At 42.1% G+C, this 19,031-nt stretch overlaps 1 pseudogene; it reads left to right on the forward strand.

Moving 5' to 3' along the window:
• The first annotated feature begins 5,873 nt into the window (after nucleotides 1–5,873).
• LOC122060767 lies at nucleotides 5,874–19,031 on the forward strand (annotated as a pseudogene).

Here is a 19,031-nt window from a genome sequence, read left to right on the forward strand (position 1 = left end):
TGATTTCACCTCCATATTCATCATGTAGAGCCTCCAACTCTAATATTCTACCTTCTCTTGAAATATTAAGTATGCATGTATGCATGAAGGATATGCTCCACTCACCAAACCCCTTTTCTTGATTTCTTGATTAAGCGATATGCAATAAAAAATGGTGTAGAAATAAACTACATACTGTTTGAGACTACATACGATATTGATGAGAATATAAAGATTTGGTAATAGAACACTCCCTCACTAGAACAAGTACAGGTCATGGACGCGGGACAATAAGAGGGCACATAGGAACATTTTAAATGCAAGGCAACACTGTCTTTTTGGCCCTGTTGCATCTAGGCGTAGATACACACAAGTAAGTAGCCTCCGTAAGAATTTACAAAATTAGGCTTCCAACCTATTACTTCAATACCAAGGAAGCTTGATATGTTCTAATAGTCATTTAGTCATTTTAAAGAAAATCTTCCGCAAAACCATTCCTACTTGTCAGAGTCTCTCTCTCTCTCTCTCTCTCTCTCTCTCTCTCTCTAAAGAGGCCTTGGTGAAAATAGGACTGACCACAAAAGGGTAAGGAGCATCGAACTGGACACATGTTCATCTACACCTATTCTCTTGCCAATTAAGCTACACCCTTGGGTTTGACATTTCATGTTAAACCCATTCTAAATCATTGCTTAGATGTGTCTAATAATTGAGTGTTTATTGCTATATGTCTATTTCAGTTCTATTGTTGGTTTATGACTTAAAAAAGGGGAAGCAGATTTTTCGCCATCTATGGGTCCCCATTTCTTACCAAGGTTGGAATTGCCCCGCTAGGAATTGGAACCAATTCACCCAATAATTAATTGTCATGGTTCTCAGATCTGGAACCAATTAGCTTATTGGTCTAGTTATGGTCCTGACCCTTAAAGCAGGAACCTAAAGGCCATAACTAGGGGACTCCATTTTAGTCTATGCTGGTGTTGGAAAGGTTGCTTCAGTCATTTATATGGAATTATTAGCTATTCTTAGAGGCATTATTCTATGTATTGAGAAGAATTTCCCAAAGGTTTCAATCAGGTGAGACTCAAAACTTGCAATAGATATGTTGAATAGAGTGATCTAAGGTTCTTGGGACACTCAAATTATTAAGAGAATAATTTTATAATTGACTAAATCTTTTGACTTAAGGGAGTTCAAGCATGTTTGGAGGAAATTAAATAGGCCAGCAGACTACATGGCCTCTCTTAGACCTCTAAGTGAAGAAGTTTTGATTATTCCTATGGATTTTCCTAATGATCTGAAGATCATTGCGGAAGAGGATGCAGCCCGCATGGTGTATTATAGAGTCTAAAGTTATTTCTCTATGATCATTGTAGCAGAGAATGTCCTGCTTGTGCTAGGAATTCCATAACTTTTCTCTAGGTCTGTCCTAAGAAGGTTAAGGGAATTGCATCTTTTATGTACTCTATTTTTTTCCTTTTTCAATACAAATATACTATTGATTGGGGGAAAAAAGAAAAAGGCCATAACTGAAAATCCGGATCAATTTACCCCATAACTCCATGGGGTCAAGGTGATTCGTTTCCTAATGGTCACAGTTTATAACTGTGCCTTTCTTACCGGTTTAATTTTGTGGAGTGAGAATTCTCCTGGCTGCTTTTGATCTATTGGCTGTATTTTTTATACATGTATTTGTGTGCCAATCATATTTTTCCTTTTTTTTTTTTTGGTAAGCAATTATATTTCTCCTTTTAACGTTACTATTTTTTTACCAAAAAAAAAAAACGTTACTATTTAAATTGGTTCGCTATCTACCCAAAAAAAAAATTAAATTGGTTTAGTAGATTCTGATCTGCTTAACCAATATCAACAACCCAAATGGTTTTTCAATTTCATTCTTGTTTATGTATTGTCTGGTTGATCTGTGAGGCAGTCTTTGTTCTGATAAGTTCTTTCAAAAGGTGATACTTACATACCATGGTGGATGCTGATGATGATGATGATGATGAGAGAAAACAATATGGAAGATATGAAAGTTTTCATCAAGATGCATGAATAAACCCACAAGATCACAGATATTCATGTTTTGTTTATGCGATCTTGTGGGTGTTTTTCGTGTTTCTTGGTGGATTCTTGAAGATTTTTTCTGTACTGTTTCTATGTCTCGAACAAAAAGAATGTGGGATTGATGGAGCGGTACAACCTTTAATTCTCTTTATTTTTTAATTTATGCACCTTCATGATGTAGGAGAAGCTCAATTTGTATCTTAATTAATTGGTTTAATTAGTTCTATGGAGAAAAATCTCGAAAGCCAAATTCCATAACCCTGGTCATACTTCTTTTATTGATGGAAAGAAATTTTCTCTCTTATAATGTGCTTAATCATGAATGCGCTAGATTGGAAATCCAATTTTATATATCATGCTTGGATTATAAAACATCATGGAGAGATTGTGTTTGATACACACTCTAATATATATATATATATATATATATCTTAGTTTACTTTAACTCTATGATATATTTATTCATTCATAATATTGCCGCCGAAAATCCGTATGAGCTGATCCTGCACAAACACAGAAGGCAGAGGCCCAGATGTTTATCCAGGGTTAGTCCTCCGACGCTCAAGTTAGAGATCGGCCGCACAGCTTTTCACAAGGGTAAGGGTGTGGGTTTTTCTGCTTACCTTTTTTCCTCCGCTCGGGCCCTCTCTTATAGTCCTTAGGGTTTAGGGTTTCTCTTTTCCTTAGAGGAGTCCTCCTCGGGTCCGCCTCCTTTCCTCTTCGAGTCCTACCCGGATACGTCTTATCCCCTTTCGTGGGGAATATTCTCTTCACGCGGTTGACATGGTCAGAATCCTTGCAGCCTCTATCAGGTGAGCGACACGTGTCCTTTCCTTAGATACCACGCATTCTTACCCTATTGGGCAATCAATTTGGCCGTATCAGTAGCCCCCTTACTCCCACTAGGAGGCTCTTCCTATGGGAGTAATCAAGTTTTTCGTCATTTTCTCTCATTCATGTGTCCCTTAGGCCTTATTCCTTCTGCTCCGGCTTTAGTTTTGCTTGTGACCAGGACCTTCGGTCAGGCTAGCTCAGCCTTTGCATGAGCCCCCAAACGAGGTGGTGACCTTCGGCCAAGTCCTCTCGGCCTTAGCCGGAGCTCCCAACCGAGGTAAGGACCTTCGGTCAGGTCTGCTCGGCCTTGGCCTAAGCCCCTAACCGAGGTGACCTTTGATCAAGTCTGCTCGGCCTTAGCTGGAGCTCCCAACCGAGGTAAGGACCTTCGATCAGGTCTGCTCGGCCTAAGCCTGAGCCCCCAACCGAGGAAAGGACCTTAGGTTAGGTCCCCTCTGCCTCTGCCTGAACTCCCAACTGAGGTAAGGACCTTCGGTCAGGTCCGCTCGGCTTTTGTCGGAGCCCCCTACCGAGGTTGTGACCATCGGTCAGGTCAGCTCGGCCTTAGCCAGAGCCCCCAACCGAGGTAAGGACCTCGGTCAGGTCTGCTCGGCCTTTTCCTGAACTCTCAATCGAGGTAAGGACATTCGGTCAGGTCCGCTCAGCTTCTGCCTGAACTCCCAACCGAGGTAAGGACTTTCAGTCAAGTCCACTCGGCCTTTGCATTAGCTCCCAACCAAGGTAAGGACCTTCGGTTAGGTCCACTCAGCTTTTGCCGGAGCCCCCTACCGAGGTTGTGACCTTCGGTCAGGTCAGCTCGGCCTTAGCCAGAGCCCCCAACCGAGGTAAGGACTTTCGATCAGGTCCACTCGGCCATTGCCTGAGCTCCTAATCGAGGTCAGGACCTTCAGTTAGGTCTGCTTGGCTTTTATCGGAGCCCCCTACCGAGGTTGTGACCTTCGGTCAGGTCAGATTGGCCTTAGCCAGAGCCCCCAACCGAGGTAAGGACCTTCGGTCAGGTCTGCTTGGCCTCTGCTTGAACTCTCGACCAAGGTAAGGATCTTCGGTTAGGTCCGCTCGGCCTTTGCCTGAGCTCCCAACCGAGGTAAGGACCTTCGGTTAGGTCCGCTTGGCTTTTACTAGAGCTCCTACCGAGGTTGTGACCCTTGATCAGGTCAGCTCGGCCTTAGCCAGAGCCCCCAATCGAGGTAAGAACTTTTGATCGGGTCCGCTCAGCCTCTGCTTGAACTCCCAACTGAGGTAAGGACCTTCGATCATGTCAGCTCGGCCTTTTCCTGAGCTCCCAACCGAGGTAAGGACCTTTGGTTAGGTCTGCTCGGCTTTTACCGGAGCCCCCTACCGAGGTTGTGACCTCGGTCAGGTCAGCTTGGCCTTAGCCAGAGCCCCCAATCGAGGTAAGGACCTTCGGTTTAGGTCCGCTCGGCCTCTGTCTGAACTCCTAACCGAGGTAAGGACCTTCGATTAGGTCCGCTCAGCTTTTACCGGAGCCCCCTACCGAGGTTGTGACCTTTGGTCAGGTCAGCTCAGCCTTTGCCTGAGCTCCCAACCGTGGTGAGGACCTTCGGTCAGGCCTGATCGGCCTTAGCCGGAGCTCCCAACCGAGGTGGTGACCTTCGGTCAGGTCTACCCGACTTTTTTCGGACCTCCCAACCAAGGTAAGGACCTTTGGTCAGGTCAGCTCGGCCTTTTCCTGAGCTCCCAACTGAGGTGGTGATCTTCGGTCAGGTCTACTTGGCCTTAGTCAGTGCCCCCAACCGAGGTAAGGATCTTCGATCAGGTCAGCTCGGCCTTTTCCTGAGCTCCCAACCGAGGTGGTGACCTTCGGTCAGGTCCGTTTGGTCTTAGCTGGTGCCCCCAACTGAGGTAATGACCTTCGGTTAGGTCAGCTCAGCCTTTATCTGAGCTCCCAACCGAGGTGGTGACCTTTGGTCAGGTCCGCTCGGCCTTGGCCTGTGCTTCCAACCAAGGTAGGGACCTTTGGTCAGGTCTGCTCTAGCACAAATCTCGAGGGGTGGTAATTGGTGACGTGACGACGCCATTAATGCTTGGGTAGTCATATCGTTTTTCTTCTATTTATAAAGTGTGGGGGTCCATTTGTGGGTCACTTTTGTTTTTCCCTCGAAGAGCCTTCCTTCGATCTAGGTGTTCCTTTTTCTTTAGCGCTTCATCTTCACCAAAAGTAAGTACGATGTCTTGTTCGTCTGGGTACAATCCCTCGTCCTCCAAGAGGAGAATGTCTAACTGTAGGTATCGGAGTCCAGGGGGGATCCGATGGATGTCCTCGGACTCTTCCCCTGATTCGCACTTTGCTTGTGACTCATCGTCCGCGGCCTCGCTGTCTAGGTTCGAGGGTGGCTCAAATGGTGAAGGATTCAGGGAGAGGGTGCTTGAATCTAGAGCCGAGACCCAGGACCCCCTTGAGGTGGAGGCTCTCCACATCATTCCCACCATGGATGGGCTAGAGCTGGGGGAGCTAAGGGCCTTCTTCAGTATCTCGGACGCTTTCGAGCTTGGCTACTGAAACCGACTGACCGAGCCAGCTATAGAAACTCCGAAGAGCTGTGCTTATATAAGGAGGTGTTTAAAGCCAGCCTTCGGCTTCCCCTCCATCCTTTCTTCGCCCGGGTGTTTCGCACTATGGGATTTGTCCGACGCAGCTGACGCCGAACGGATGGCGGCAGATGCTTAGCATCATCGTCCTTTTCTCTAGGCGCCAGAGGCCTCTCTCCCTCCCTCTCTTCGCCAACTGCTTCCTCCTTCAGGCCTGTAAGGGGCTTTCGGGCTGGTACTACTTCAGCCCTTGGAAAGACATTCAGCTGCTGAACGGTTACCTAACGTCGATCGACGGGTGGAAGGAGAAATTCTTCTTCATGAGGTCGTCCGAGGGGGTACCCTTTGGCACCGTCTAGGATATCTCCGATCTTAGGATGGTGAACTCTGCCCCTGCCCTTCTTGGGATAAACGGGGAGTCGATGGCGATGGCGAGGCGTCAAGACACCTGCCCTCCAGTTGAGTCCGACAGTCTTAAGTCCGACGCCATTTTGTTCAAATTCGGGCTTAGCCTGGGTGAGTCTTAGGCCAGCCCAAGTTTACTTACCTCGGATACTTGTATTTCATACTAACTCCCTTCATCTTCATGCAGTGCAAATCTCCAGGGCCGAGGCTAGGGCTGCAGCTATAGAGAGGCAAGCCCAGATAAGGGAGGCCAGGGCGCAGGATGCGCAGCAGCAGCAGCAGAGGCTGAAGAGGAAAGAGAAGAAGATGGGGCCTCCATCCTCCGAAGCTCCCACACCGAAGAAAAGGTCCAGGGCTGAAGGACCCAGTATCGAAGCGGTCCAGGCCCTCGTTGCTCAGGGCCATAGCTTGTCTGCCCAAGACTCTTCCCCCATAGCAGACTTCAGAAGCCCGAGGGCTGGGGATGTGAGGGCCGAGGTTGGCTTCATCCCTCGGTGGTCGGTTAAAGAAGATGACACTATCCGTCAGGTGTGTCGCTCGTAATCTGGTACTGAAGGGCAGTCTCCCCCTAGATGCCACCGAAGCACAACGACAAGGGACAGCGGCCATGATAACTAGCTTCTGCATCTTCATGGCAGGGGTAAGCTTCGGTCTTCCAAACCTTAATTTATTATCATTGCAACATACTGACCATCAGTGTCTTATGCCGGCCCAAAACCAAGTGGGTCAGCTGGCGATCCAGGCGTAGCATCTCCGGGATGCCTCCTGATCGACTCGATATTCACCGACACAGTTCTTGGTTGGGAATTTCATCTTGAGATGTGTTGTGGAGATGACAGCCTTTAGCAGGTTTAAACCAACTCTCCCTAGTATGGCATTGTATGCCGAAGTAATGCCTACTACCAGAAAGTTGATCATGACTGTTACTTGGCGATCTCCGGTGCTGGCTCTTATCGACAATTCAATCGATCCCTCCACTTTCACTAGGATGCCGGAGAATCCTTGCAATGGGTGTTCAACTTTCTTCAGCTTTCCCTCGTCCAGACCCATCTTCTGGAAAGCTTCAAGGAACAGGATATCAGCTGAACTGCTGTTATCCACCAAGATCCTCTTCACTCTGCAATCGGCTATGGTCATGGTGACTACCAAGGCATCGTCGTACGGAGTGTGCGCCCCTTCCAGATCATCGTCTAAGAAGGAAATAACCATCCCCATCCTCTCCTTCTTATTTGACCATTCAGCCACATATACGTTCTCGCATAGGCTTTTGCTTTCCTGGCCGAGACTGAACTTTCTCCAGGGCTAGGCCCCCACAGATTGTTGCTATAACCCTAGTTGGGCTTTTATTCTTGTCCCGGAGGTGATGGTCAGCTTCCTCGGGTGTCCGATCCCTTTACCATTCCTGATTGCCTCTGCGGGCTGGCCCCCTTCTTTCATAGCAGCCTCTGCCATCTTTACGATAGTTGTCCCTGCAGTCACTACCGTCTTGGGCATCCTCCTTTTTGCGGTCCATGAATCGGCCTAGATATCCTCTTCTTATCATTCCTTCTATTTCCCCCTTGAGGTGCCAACAATCTTCGGTGTCGTAGCCGTGGTCCCTGTGGAAGTGGCAATATTTATCTATATTGCATCTCTCGGGGCGTCGTCCCATCTTCCTTGGCCACTTCATGGCTCCGGCATCCGGGGAGTCCTTTATCTGCATCAGCACATCCATTCGTTTCTGATTCAGGGGCGCGTATTTCTCAAACTTCCTTGGTGGACTGGGTACCCGACTACGCTCAGACTTTCGTCTTTTACTTTCTTTGGAAGGTTTGTCGTCACCTCTTGAGATCCTTTTCCTTCCCGTCTTCCCTTTAGCTTCTTCATCGGCTTGAAGGGTTTCTTCCATCTAAATGTACTTATCGCACCGAGCCTCTCAACTCGGCTAGGTTCCTTGGTGTATGCTTCACCAGAGACCTTTTTAGCTCCTTATCCTTAGCGCCGCCCACCAGGGCTGTGAACTCTTCTTTCGGGTCCAGACCTTTGATCATGATATTCTCTTATTGGAAGAGCTTCATGTAGTTTCATAGTGATTCTCCTTCATGTTGTTTGACGTTGGTCAAGTTCAACGTGGTCTTCTGAAGGGGTTGGCTACTGGAGAATCCCTTCATGAAGAAGTAACTTAAATCGCTAAAGCTGTGGATTGACTTCATTGGCAAACGGTTGTACCATAGCCTTGCCGCTCCTCTGAACGTCAATGGCAAGGCGCGACACATAATGTTTTTCGAGACTCGATGGAACTGCATAGTAACCTTGAAGTCTTCCAGATGATCGACGGGGTTCCCAGAACCGTCGTAGGTGTCATACTTTGGCAGGCAAAAGCCGATCGGGAGCGGGTCCCTCATGACCTCATCAGCTAGAGCAGTGTCATTAGTGAGGTCTAGCTCGCGAGTTTCCATTTGGTTTTTTGCTACCTTCCTGATCTCATCTTTCAGGTCTAGGATCATCTGCTTCAACCCCGAGTCCTTGTGTCTCTGTTCGTCTCCTTGGCGTGGTTCCCCATGTCTGGCCCCGGCGGCACGCCACGTCCTTCCCCTGGGTACGAGACTTTCCCTCATTGATTGGTTTCAAGGATTATGACCAGACCTTATCGATCCTATACTGCTTCAGTCCTCGTCTCGAGCTCTCTCGGGCCGGATATGGGGGCCTCGTGGTGCTCCGTCGGTCTTCTGAGAGACAGTTTTGGAGACCTCCTTCATTGCCTCGGCCATTCGATCATATTTCTCCTGGAGGGCTTCGAACTACTCTCTTGTCACATATTCCTACGCTCCAGGAGGGGGTGGAGGATTACTATCTCTGGGCACTGAATATCCGACCGAAGGATGGTCCCTCGCTGAACCTTTCCGATCATCGTTTCCCCTTTCTCCTCCGATTTTCGTCGAGGGAGGGAGCCCTCCTGAAGGTTCCTCCTCCCCCATGTTTATATTTGACGCTGCTCTAGTCTTCTTACGATTGTAGGTTCTCCCCACCATTACTGTCGTTTCCCACAGATGGCACCAATCTGTTGCCTCCGAAAATCCGTATGAGCTGATCCTGCACAAACACAGAAGGCAGAGGCCCGGATGTTTATCCAGGGTTAGTCCTCTGATGCCCAAGTTAGAGATGGGCCGCACAACTTTTCACAAGGGTAATGGTGTGGGTTTTTCTGCTTACCTTTTTTCCTCCGCTCGGGCCCTCTCTTATAGTCTTTAGGGTTTAGGGTTTCTCTTTTCCTTAGAGGAGGTCTCCTCAGGTCCGCCTCCTTTCCTCTTCGAGTCCTGCCTGGATATGTCTTATCCCTTTCGTGGGGAATATTCTCTTCACGCGGTTGACGCTGTCAAAATCCTTGCAGCCTCTATCAGGTGAGCGACACGTGTCCTTTCCTTAGATACCACGTGTTCTTACCCTATTGGGTAATCAATTTGGCTGTATCACATAAAATATTATATTATTTATTGTACATTTTTAATTTTTTTTTTACTACTTATTTAGGAATGAAATAGTAGCTTACAACTAAGATGTAAAGAGGGAGTCAAGAAATCCGTATGTAATATATAAAAGAAGGGGAAGAGTTCTCTATTTGAGAGCATGGCCTTGCATCAATACTGGGGCCAAGAGGGAGTGCACATGAAAAAAAATTACTGGAAAAAAAGATTGATCCGACTGATGATGTAAATATAAATGCATATAATCAGGCTTTATTTTTCACATACAACAAGCACCATGGAATAAATTTTTTTCTTTTAATTTTTTTTTTTTTTAGGTAAAATCTTGAGTCATTACTCAATTACAAGAAAATATCCAGTAAGAGAAGCCTACACACTTTGTTTACCAAAAAAAAAAAGAAAACCTACACACTTTTGCACTTTAGAATCATCGTCCTGATTCATTGCTCCATTCCACATCATGGAGTTCGCTAGGAAGAAGGAAGGGCAGCACATGCATCTGCAGCCAATGGCTTAGCAATATCACTCTGTTCAAATGGTTGAGATCACTTTTCTTCAACCTCTTCCTGATCATAGCCCAAGGATCCCTCCCCAGATTCAGCTCTATCTTGGGTTTATAGCTTTAGGGATCATAAAATAATAAAAAAAAAACGTGAAGTGGGTTTTTTTTTAAACCCATCTAAGGGCGTCAATTTCGGACCCGGGATGGAACTGACCCATTAGGGATCGAAATCGATTCACCCAGTGGTTAATTTGATGAGAAAGTGATTTAGACATTCGGCCCAATCGAAACTAACTATCCCTAGAGCAGACGGATCGACAGCCCTAAGCTTTTGTGAGGATTTTAGTTGTCCAGCCGAGCATGACTTTGTTGCTAACAAATCATAGTAGCTATGGAATGTCTTAATACATTACCCTTTACGGTCTAGGAACAATATTAGGGATCAAACCATAGTAATAGAAAAATAGAAGCATCTTGCTTCTTTCTAAAATGGCCAACACTCTTCTCTTTTTCTATTTTCTTTTCTCTGAAATTCCTATGCCTATATACATTCAATCATCGATCCACAATAAGGTTCATCTTTCTGATTTGTTTTGGTTGATGATCTGTGTTGCTGTACAATCCTGCGTGTCCAAGATCCTGCAAAACAAAAGTTAGAGACTGGTGTCTCCGGGCCAAGCTCCGATGGCAAAGTTAGACTCAGATATGCTTATTCTTACATAAGGGGTTTAGTCGAATTAGAGTCTTACCTTCTTTCTCCGTCTAGCCCTCCTTATATAGGTAATAACAGTCTCCCTCATTGGTCGAGAGGTGCTGGCATATGGACGTGTGTCCTTATCTTACTGGGGAGATCTTCTTATGGGGTGGTCAAGCTGGCTGAGATCACAACGGTTAACTTAACCTAGGTTGGTCATCGTAACCGTTAACCTAACCATGGTAGGATCCCCTAACAGTTAACCTGACCATGGTGGGATTCTCCAACATCTAACTTGACCGTGATAGAACCTAGAGTCAAGTAACCGTCCAACTCTGGTTAACCATGGTCGATCACAGCGCCTTCATGGGGGTAGGTCAGATGCTTGGGAACCTTCACTGATGGTCAGGGAGATCGGTCCACATCTATACTTATGCTGATTGGGCCTGAGTACGATTACCCAACCATTGACCTGTCAACGGTGTATATATATATATATCAGTTGTTTGAAGGTGAAAGCATGGATGATGAGAGAAAACAATATCGAGGAGGTGAAAGGTATGATCAAGAAGCACGAAGAAACCCTCAAGATCTGTGTACATTTATGCGATCTTGAAGGCTTCTTTGGTGACTCCATCCACCACATTGCACTATAGATATTGGTTTCGGGCTCTTGTAGATTTCGTTTAATAAAATTTTTGGTGTTCCATTCAAAAATAAAAGAAAAATAGGGGCAAACCCATTTATTTTCATAGCCTTTAATTCATTGCAATTAATTTGGGCCATTATTTTAAATATTTAGATTTCAAATCTCTTTGATTAAAAAAAAAATCCATATATTCGAACTTATTAATTTCAAGGATGTCAGCATTAGATTGGGGTTTGGTGCCACTTGCTACACATCTTGAGTTCAAAACATCATTCTCCTATCGTATGCAGTAAGCTGTGCACTCGCCATAAATTAGTATTGATCCTACCCTAGTTAGCAATTTGGCCGAATAATTCGTGAATTATTCGGACGAATCAAATTTTTTCCAATTAAATGAAAAATTCTGACCGAATCCGAATAAAAAATAAAAATCAGTAAAATTTTCTGTTTTTTCTAAATTGAATATAAAACACGAATAAAGCATGACGAACCGGATTAAACTGAATTATTCGGTTAACATTAACCCACTTAAAAAAAAAAAAAACTTGATTCAATTACAATTACATGCCCAATAATAAATATGTGAACCTACAAATACAAGACCTCAAACAATAACATAGGTCTTCTTGCTAAATACAAGTATTGTTAATCGTCCTCTCTCTCTCTCTCTCTCTCTCTCTCTCTCTCTCTCTCTCTCTCTCTCTCTCTCTGTGTGTGTGTTTTAAACTAATAACTAAAAACAGATGCATCTTGCTTCTTTTTAAAAGTATTGATTCACCCAAGCATTAATCACCCAACTAATTTCGATGTTAATTGGTTGCTTTAGTTCAATTAAATACATTTTTTTTAATGGTTCAAAAACTTGGATTGAATTGGAATTGGCCTTGATCGATCCCCGATCGTAACCAATCTGATCTTTTTGATAAGGTCCTACCAAGTCAATTTGAATTGATATCAGATCAGTATCGACCTTGACAGATCCCAAGATCAATCTTGTGTTTTAGAACCTTGATTGTTCCTAAATTTTAGATACAAGTTGCAATGAAAGACCAAGAACATGGAATGAGAGTCACAGAAAAAGAGATTTTTTTCGATAGGTAATTTATATATATTAAGGAAATAGAAAAAGATATAAAAACACAGAGAAAGGCAACCCCTACAACATTCTTTGGCAAGACCAAAAGAAAGGAGGAGTGGTCCCTAAAACAAACAGGACAAACCCTGTATCACAATTTATGTACTATAAAAGGAAAATTTTAGCAATTGGAAAATGATGCTATGAAGGAGTTAAGTAGTCCAATTACAGAAAAAGAGATGGTGCCAACTGCCAATTGTCAAATCTCCAAAGAAAAAGAAAAAAAAAGAAAAGTTTAAAAAAAAATCAAACATTTTTATTTGGAAAGGAGGAGGGAATTTATTTATATCTTATTGGCAAACAACTAACTACAATTCTTAGAAGATACTCAAACAAAGAAGACTTCTAAGGACCTAACTGAAGGTATGAAAGTGCCCCTTTAGAAACGGAATGGGCAAAGCCATCTAGTGAACTGGTAACATTTGGGCTGCGTTTGGTAATGTTCTAAAAAAATATTTCTGGAGTTTTTTGTTCTATGGGATCAAAAAGACGGAATAAAGCGTTTGGTGCATTTATGGTGTGTTTCGTAAAAAAAAAAAAAGAGAGAATTTATGGAACGACAAAATGTAGTTCTGTCGTTCTAGTTTTGTTCAAAAAAAAAAATCGACATTTTAACACAGAAACTGAAATTTCTATTTTTGACACGAAACGTGTTACCAAACGCAGCCTTAGTTTCGTTGCAATTAATTTTTGCTATTGTTTTGCGATTTAGGATTTCCAATCTCTTGAATTTTCACAAAAACTTCATGCATTTGAACTTATGAAATTCAAGGACTCCAGCCTCGGGCTGGGAGTTGGTGGCTTGGTGCCACGCATTATAGGTGTGTGCCATAGATACTTTTCTAGAGTTCAAGTCTTTGAGACATCTTTCCTCTATCGCGTGCAGTAAGCTATGCACTCTCTTTTACCCAAAAAAAGCTATGCACTCTTCGCAAACAAGTGTTGATCCCTTCTGGCTCCTCGTGGGCCCTTTTTTGGCCCAGTTTGTATGTTCAGCTCCCTAGTGGGCAATCAATCTTCCCATAAAAAAATAATAATATTATTAAATAGCAAACGAATGACCCAACATACTTGTAATAAAAATTTGTTAATGTAGGAAAACATTAAATTCCCCCTCCCCTTCCCTCCCTCCCCATTAAAAAAAATTCTATATTTAGTGTGGCCAGTTTTTTAGGAATTTTGGACTAGGCCTAATAAGTGAAACACAATAAATGAAGAAATAGGGTAAATTTAGATCCGTGTTGGTTGATTCTAAGTCAATTAGTTGGTTTCTACCAATTCCAAATTTTATAACCTTGGTTATGCTTGTTGAAATTGATGAAAATAAAAAACAGGAAACTATGCTTCGCTCTCCTCCCTTGGAATTACCATTTATATCACTCCACTCTCCTATTAAGTTTTAAATTACATAACCCTTCCGTTGATGTTGTAGATTCTATCAATCCTACCGCCAAGAGTTGTCCACTGTTAACTGATAACACAAGATGTACCATTTCATTTTAAACCCCAAAATACATATACAATGTTTAAAAGATTGATGAATGGATACCCTCCTTCACCCATCTTCTTCCATCCAAAATAGAACACAGAACAAAATCCTTTTGACTCTGATCTATCTGCTCTCCCATTAAAACCAACAGCAAAACCAGTTAGATTGCAGAGAAATCATAGATTTCATTGTCTCCAAGTTCAAGAAGGTCATTTTGCTTCTGAATCGAACTGATCATGCTCAAATATGGGAGTTCTTTAGTTTCAGGTTAATATTTAGACAAGGAAGATGAGGGAATGAAAACCCCAGGGGAGGGGAGTATACTCAAATAAAAATTCTCTCTTCGAATGGGCTTAACCACTTTGGGCTGAATTGAAAATCCAATTTTATAAATCATGCTTGCAATATAAAATGACATGGAGATATTGTCTCTTACTCTTAGTCAGCTCTATTGCAACAAGAATGCTTCACCAGGAAGCACATTCCTTGGACACTATACCATCAAAATCGTTTTCCCTGTTTTGGATTTCTCCATTTTGGTTTGCACTGGTGTCATTAACAATGTTCATAATGTGCCACAACGGGCAAATGGTGTTGTTTTGGAGGAAATTTGGTTTCATTTTATGCAAACTACATGATGATAAGAAAAATGTATTGATGTTATTATCAGAAGCCTTCTCAACAATTTGAAGCAACAAGGGAAGATGGAGGGGGGACGTGGGAGAAATTTGGAGTGATTCAAATGAACTGCATAACCTACAGGTTTTAAATAATAGCATTAGCTCATGGCCTTGGAGTGCTATTCCCCTATTTTTTTAAAAGGTAAAAATCACTCCCATCTCCTGAACTATGGTGAAATATCAACTTGACCCCACATTTTTCTGAAAATATCATTCACCTCCCCTCCAAGGAAAATATTCTATCTAACGACTCCAACCGTTAGAAATTACTGTTAAGTCAGCTGATTTTTTCTCTTAATGCCCGTCATAAACATAAAACACCCAATATACAGCCAAAATCCTGTAATGAAGTGACTTTTAAAGAAAAGATGGGGAATAGTTTAACTTAAGGGTGTCAATTCCTAAATCGAACCAGTAAAATCGGCCGGACCAAACCGAACCGAACCGAAGCCTTATTGGTTCGGTTCAGTTTGGAGTATTGCAACCCCGAAACTGGATGAACCCGAAACCAAACAGAAACCGGCTCAAAATCAGGACCGAAACTGAAACCAAACAGGTAAAAAACAGAAACACTCCAAAATTCATTAAAAAAATCAAAATTTGCATAGTTTTGTATACATTTGTATGAAAGTCGATTCCAAACTAGACCAACGAAGACAAACCGAAACCAAACCACACCGAAACCAGAATTTCCTTATTGGTTCGATTTTAGTTTCAACTTTTCCACACCAAAACCGACTCAACCCAGACCGATCTTTGAATATGCTTTTTATTGCCAGCTGGCGTTGTCTTGTGTAAGAATATTTCCTGTCTTATTGTTTTTTATTTTCTAAAACACCTTTACAGATTTCATTTCTTTTGAGTGGGAATTAGGTAGTCAGCAAAATTCAATCCAATTGGAAGAATTCAACGGTTGGAGATTTTCAAAAACTGACATCGCTTTCACTCATTCTCAACAAAATTAATTGCACCAATCTGTCCCTTACTCAAACGGAAAACCACTGCCTTCACAAGCTTTATATATTTGTGTTCATTTGGAAGACACTAAAGCTGCCTCTTGTTCTATGGCTTAATGGAGGTACACTTCTATCTCAATTCTTAATATCATTCTAGAAAACAATTTTTTTCTAAAATAAAATTATATTTTGAATCAAGCTTTGCTTCTTCCTTAAAACTCTCACCTTCTTCGGAATGGAAATGGCTTGTGGGGACATGTAAAGAGTATTAACACTCTAAAGGATATGAAGAGACTCATCCTTATCAATAAAAGGTTTAATACTATAGAGATAATGCAGGCCCTGGTTGCTCTTCAGTGGGATATGGAGCAATGATAGAACATGGACCATTTCGAGTGAGCAGTGATGGGAAAACACTACCAGAACAAGTATGCCTGGAATAAAGGTGAGATATTATTAGTTTCTATTTCAGTGTTTAATTAATCTCTATTTCGGATTCCTCATTAGTTTACATAAGGAAGAAAAATAATAGAAAGGTAACTGATGGTTTTTGTTCTTGAAATGGAGTATGCAGTGGCAAATGTTTTGTTCTTAGACTCACCAGTAGGGGCAGGCTTCTCATACACAAACTCCTCATCCGATGAGCAAGTGAATGGAGATGAAAGAATAGCCCATGATGCTTATGTCTTTTTGGTAAATTGGCTAGAGAGGTTTCCTGAATACAAGAACATGGAATTCTATATAACCGGGGAAAGCTATGGTGGACACTATGGACCTCAGGTTGCACACACCATTATCCAACATAACAAGGAAGTAAAACAACCCATCAACCTTAAAGGAATTGCAGTATGACTCTCTCTCTCTCTCTCTCTCTCTCTCTCTCTCTCTCTCTCTCTCTCTCTCTCTCTCTGATCTGAAAATTATTTTCTTCATTATTTCTCATGCAGAAAATACCCCCACTTCCCCATATAAAGAATATTAAAAATAGATGTATCCAGTGCACAAAGCTCCCGCAATCCAGAGACTAGATCTAGCTCAAGTACTTGATGATACTGCAGATTGGCAATCCTGTGCTCCATGACGAAGAAGATGGTGCTTTGGGTGGACTATTCTTTGAATTTATGTGGTCACGAGGTTTCGTTTCAGAAAAGACCATAAATTCAATCCCCAAAATCTGTGATTTCTCATAACGTCCATTCCGAAGGGCGAAAGATTGTTTTCACAGCATGTATGAAGTTATCGCACCACTCGAGTTTCTTTTTAAGGATAACATATATGCCCCTCTTTGTAATCATCATCTCACTGCCAAATCCATGCATTTTTTTTTTTTTTTTTTTTTTCTTTTTGCTAGTGAGGAGCCCTGCTCGATTTTTTTGACCCTTAAGAAATAGATTAATTGCGTTCTTTTAATCTTTCTACCGATCCTATGCTAATTTTTCTTCTGAGTCTTAATGCTTCACCAATCAAATAATTTTCTGTATATACATCTACATGAAAGCGTATATGAATCATCCTGAAGTCCAAAATGCCCTTCATGCCAATGTTACCAAGATCAACTATCCATGGGAAGGGTGTAGGTAAGGATTTAAACTAACCTTCAACTAATCTCTTCATTGGTATGGTTGTCAATTGGTTGATTTGGACCAGTTTTAATTGGTTTCACCAGTTTCAATGTGAGAAGAGTAAAACCAAAACACGGTCCAATAATGGTCCACAAGTTTTGTTTCAGTGTCGGTTTGGTTTCTTATTAGGTTATCCTATTGGTTACATATCAGTTTGGTTTCGATTTACCATGTAAATATATTTAGAAATATGAAAGAAAAAAAATGTTTTTTAATAAATTTTGGGCTGAAAGAAGTTTAACGGACTATTGGTTTTTGTCTGGTTTTTTAAGTTCAGTTTGGTGTAGTATTGTTTGGTTTCAATCTCGAAAAACCCTAGTTCGAAATACGATCCAATAAACTTATATGGGTTCAATTTGGTTCAGGCAAGGTTTGACACACCTAACTACTCGGTACGTTTAATCTTTGTCGTGGTCTAATGGATTGTAAAATAAAATTGCAGGTCTTTGAATTGGACGGATGGAGCATCCAGTGTTTTACCACTATTTACGGAATTTTCAGAGAATGAAATCCGAGTTTTAGTTTACAGGTAAGAACAACCGGGTCCATTACAATGATCTGGTGCACTAGAATTGCACAATTGTATCTAATGGTTTTTTTTTTTTTTTTTTTTACTTGGAATGTTTCTGTCAATGGAACAGTGGCCATATAGATGCTAAAATTCGAATGATTAGCACTCAGACTTCATTGAAGAGGCTTAACCTCTCCAAGACAACTCCATGGTACGCTTGCGACTCAAACTCAGAGGTAAAATACTACACTATCATTGTCATAGCATCCCATTTTTTCAAGTCATGCTTCTGTTAATCTCGAACGTAGTTTCAAAACCTTGACAAGATTATCTTAGATCAGCTTTGAATCACAAGGTAGAACCCAAACAAATAATCACACACAATATGAAAATTTTAATATAGTTTGACACCAATGCATACATCCACCAAAGAGAATAAGAGATTTTTCACTGACAAGAAAAAATTCAGAACAGTTGTGGTGCACAAAGCCCACAATCACCAGGAGATTAGAAATTCGAGACTCTTGACTATTATCTTTACCTCCCTCCTTACCTATCAAAAAAAAAAAAATCACTATCCAACTCTTTGCCTCACAAAGTGATCTCCCTTGTGCTTGTCTCTTGATTTTTTTTCCACGGAACCAATATATAAGGAATCCAAAAAAAACACCCAAACCCCACAGAATTACAATTCCATCTCGTTTGTGCATGTAATGGACCTAAAACCCGTTTCAATTACAAATGCAAGCCCAATAATTATTACATGGACCTACAAATTCAAAACCTCAAATGATAACTTACCGTTTATGCCTAAAGAGAAGAGCCTTACCAAAGGCCAAATGGCTCCAATGGGTCTTTTTACATTGGTCTTCTTTCTAACTACAAGTATTATTTCTACACCTATCAGCCAAAGTGCTAGGGTTTTAGTTTTGATATATCCCATTACTGTTTGACTCTGGTCCTCTCCTCACATGGGATCCAAGCGTTGATGGGTATCAAACCTTGAATCAATGATGTATTAATTTTTCAAACTCTTGGTCTGGATACCTCTTGATTGTGGGATCTCATGTGGGGAGGGTAACTTCTCTCTCCACATGGGAAGCTTATCCAAACTTGCATGTCCATAGCTGGTTGATTTTGGGACTAAGTATTGCCTTCAAAGAACTCAAACAACCACCATAGTTTACGGATTGGGGTTGTCTAATGCTAACCTAGTTTGATTTTGATTATTAGAAAAATATAATAGGTAACTTTACTTCCAAATGTCTTCACTACATTAAGAGCTTCTTATCAAGGGAGTTTTGTTGTTCTTGTTCTTGTTCATGATAGATTGGAGGATTCAGTGTAGTGTATGAAGGAGGAGTCACATTTGCTACAGTTAAAGGAGTAGGTCATGAGGTTCCAAGCTACCGGCAAAAAAGAGCATTTGTACTTATCAAGTGTTTCCTCGATCGAGTTCCTCTTCCTGCTTGA

Source organism: Macadamia integrifolia, chromosome 14, assembly GCF_013358625.1.
Source record: "Macadamia integrifolia cultivar HAES 741 chromosome 14, SCU_Mint_v3, whole genome shotgun sequence".
Taxonomy (NCBI): Eukaryota; Viridiplantae; Streptophyta; class Magnoliopsida; order Proteales; family Proteaceae; genus Macadamia; species Macadamia integrifolia.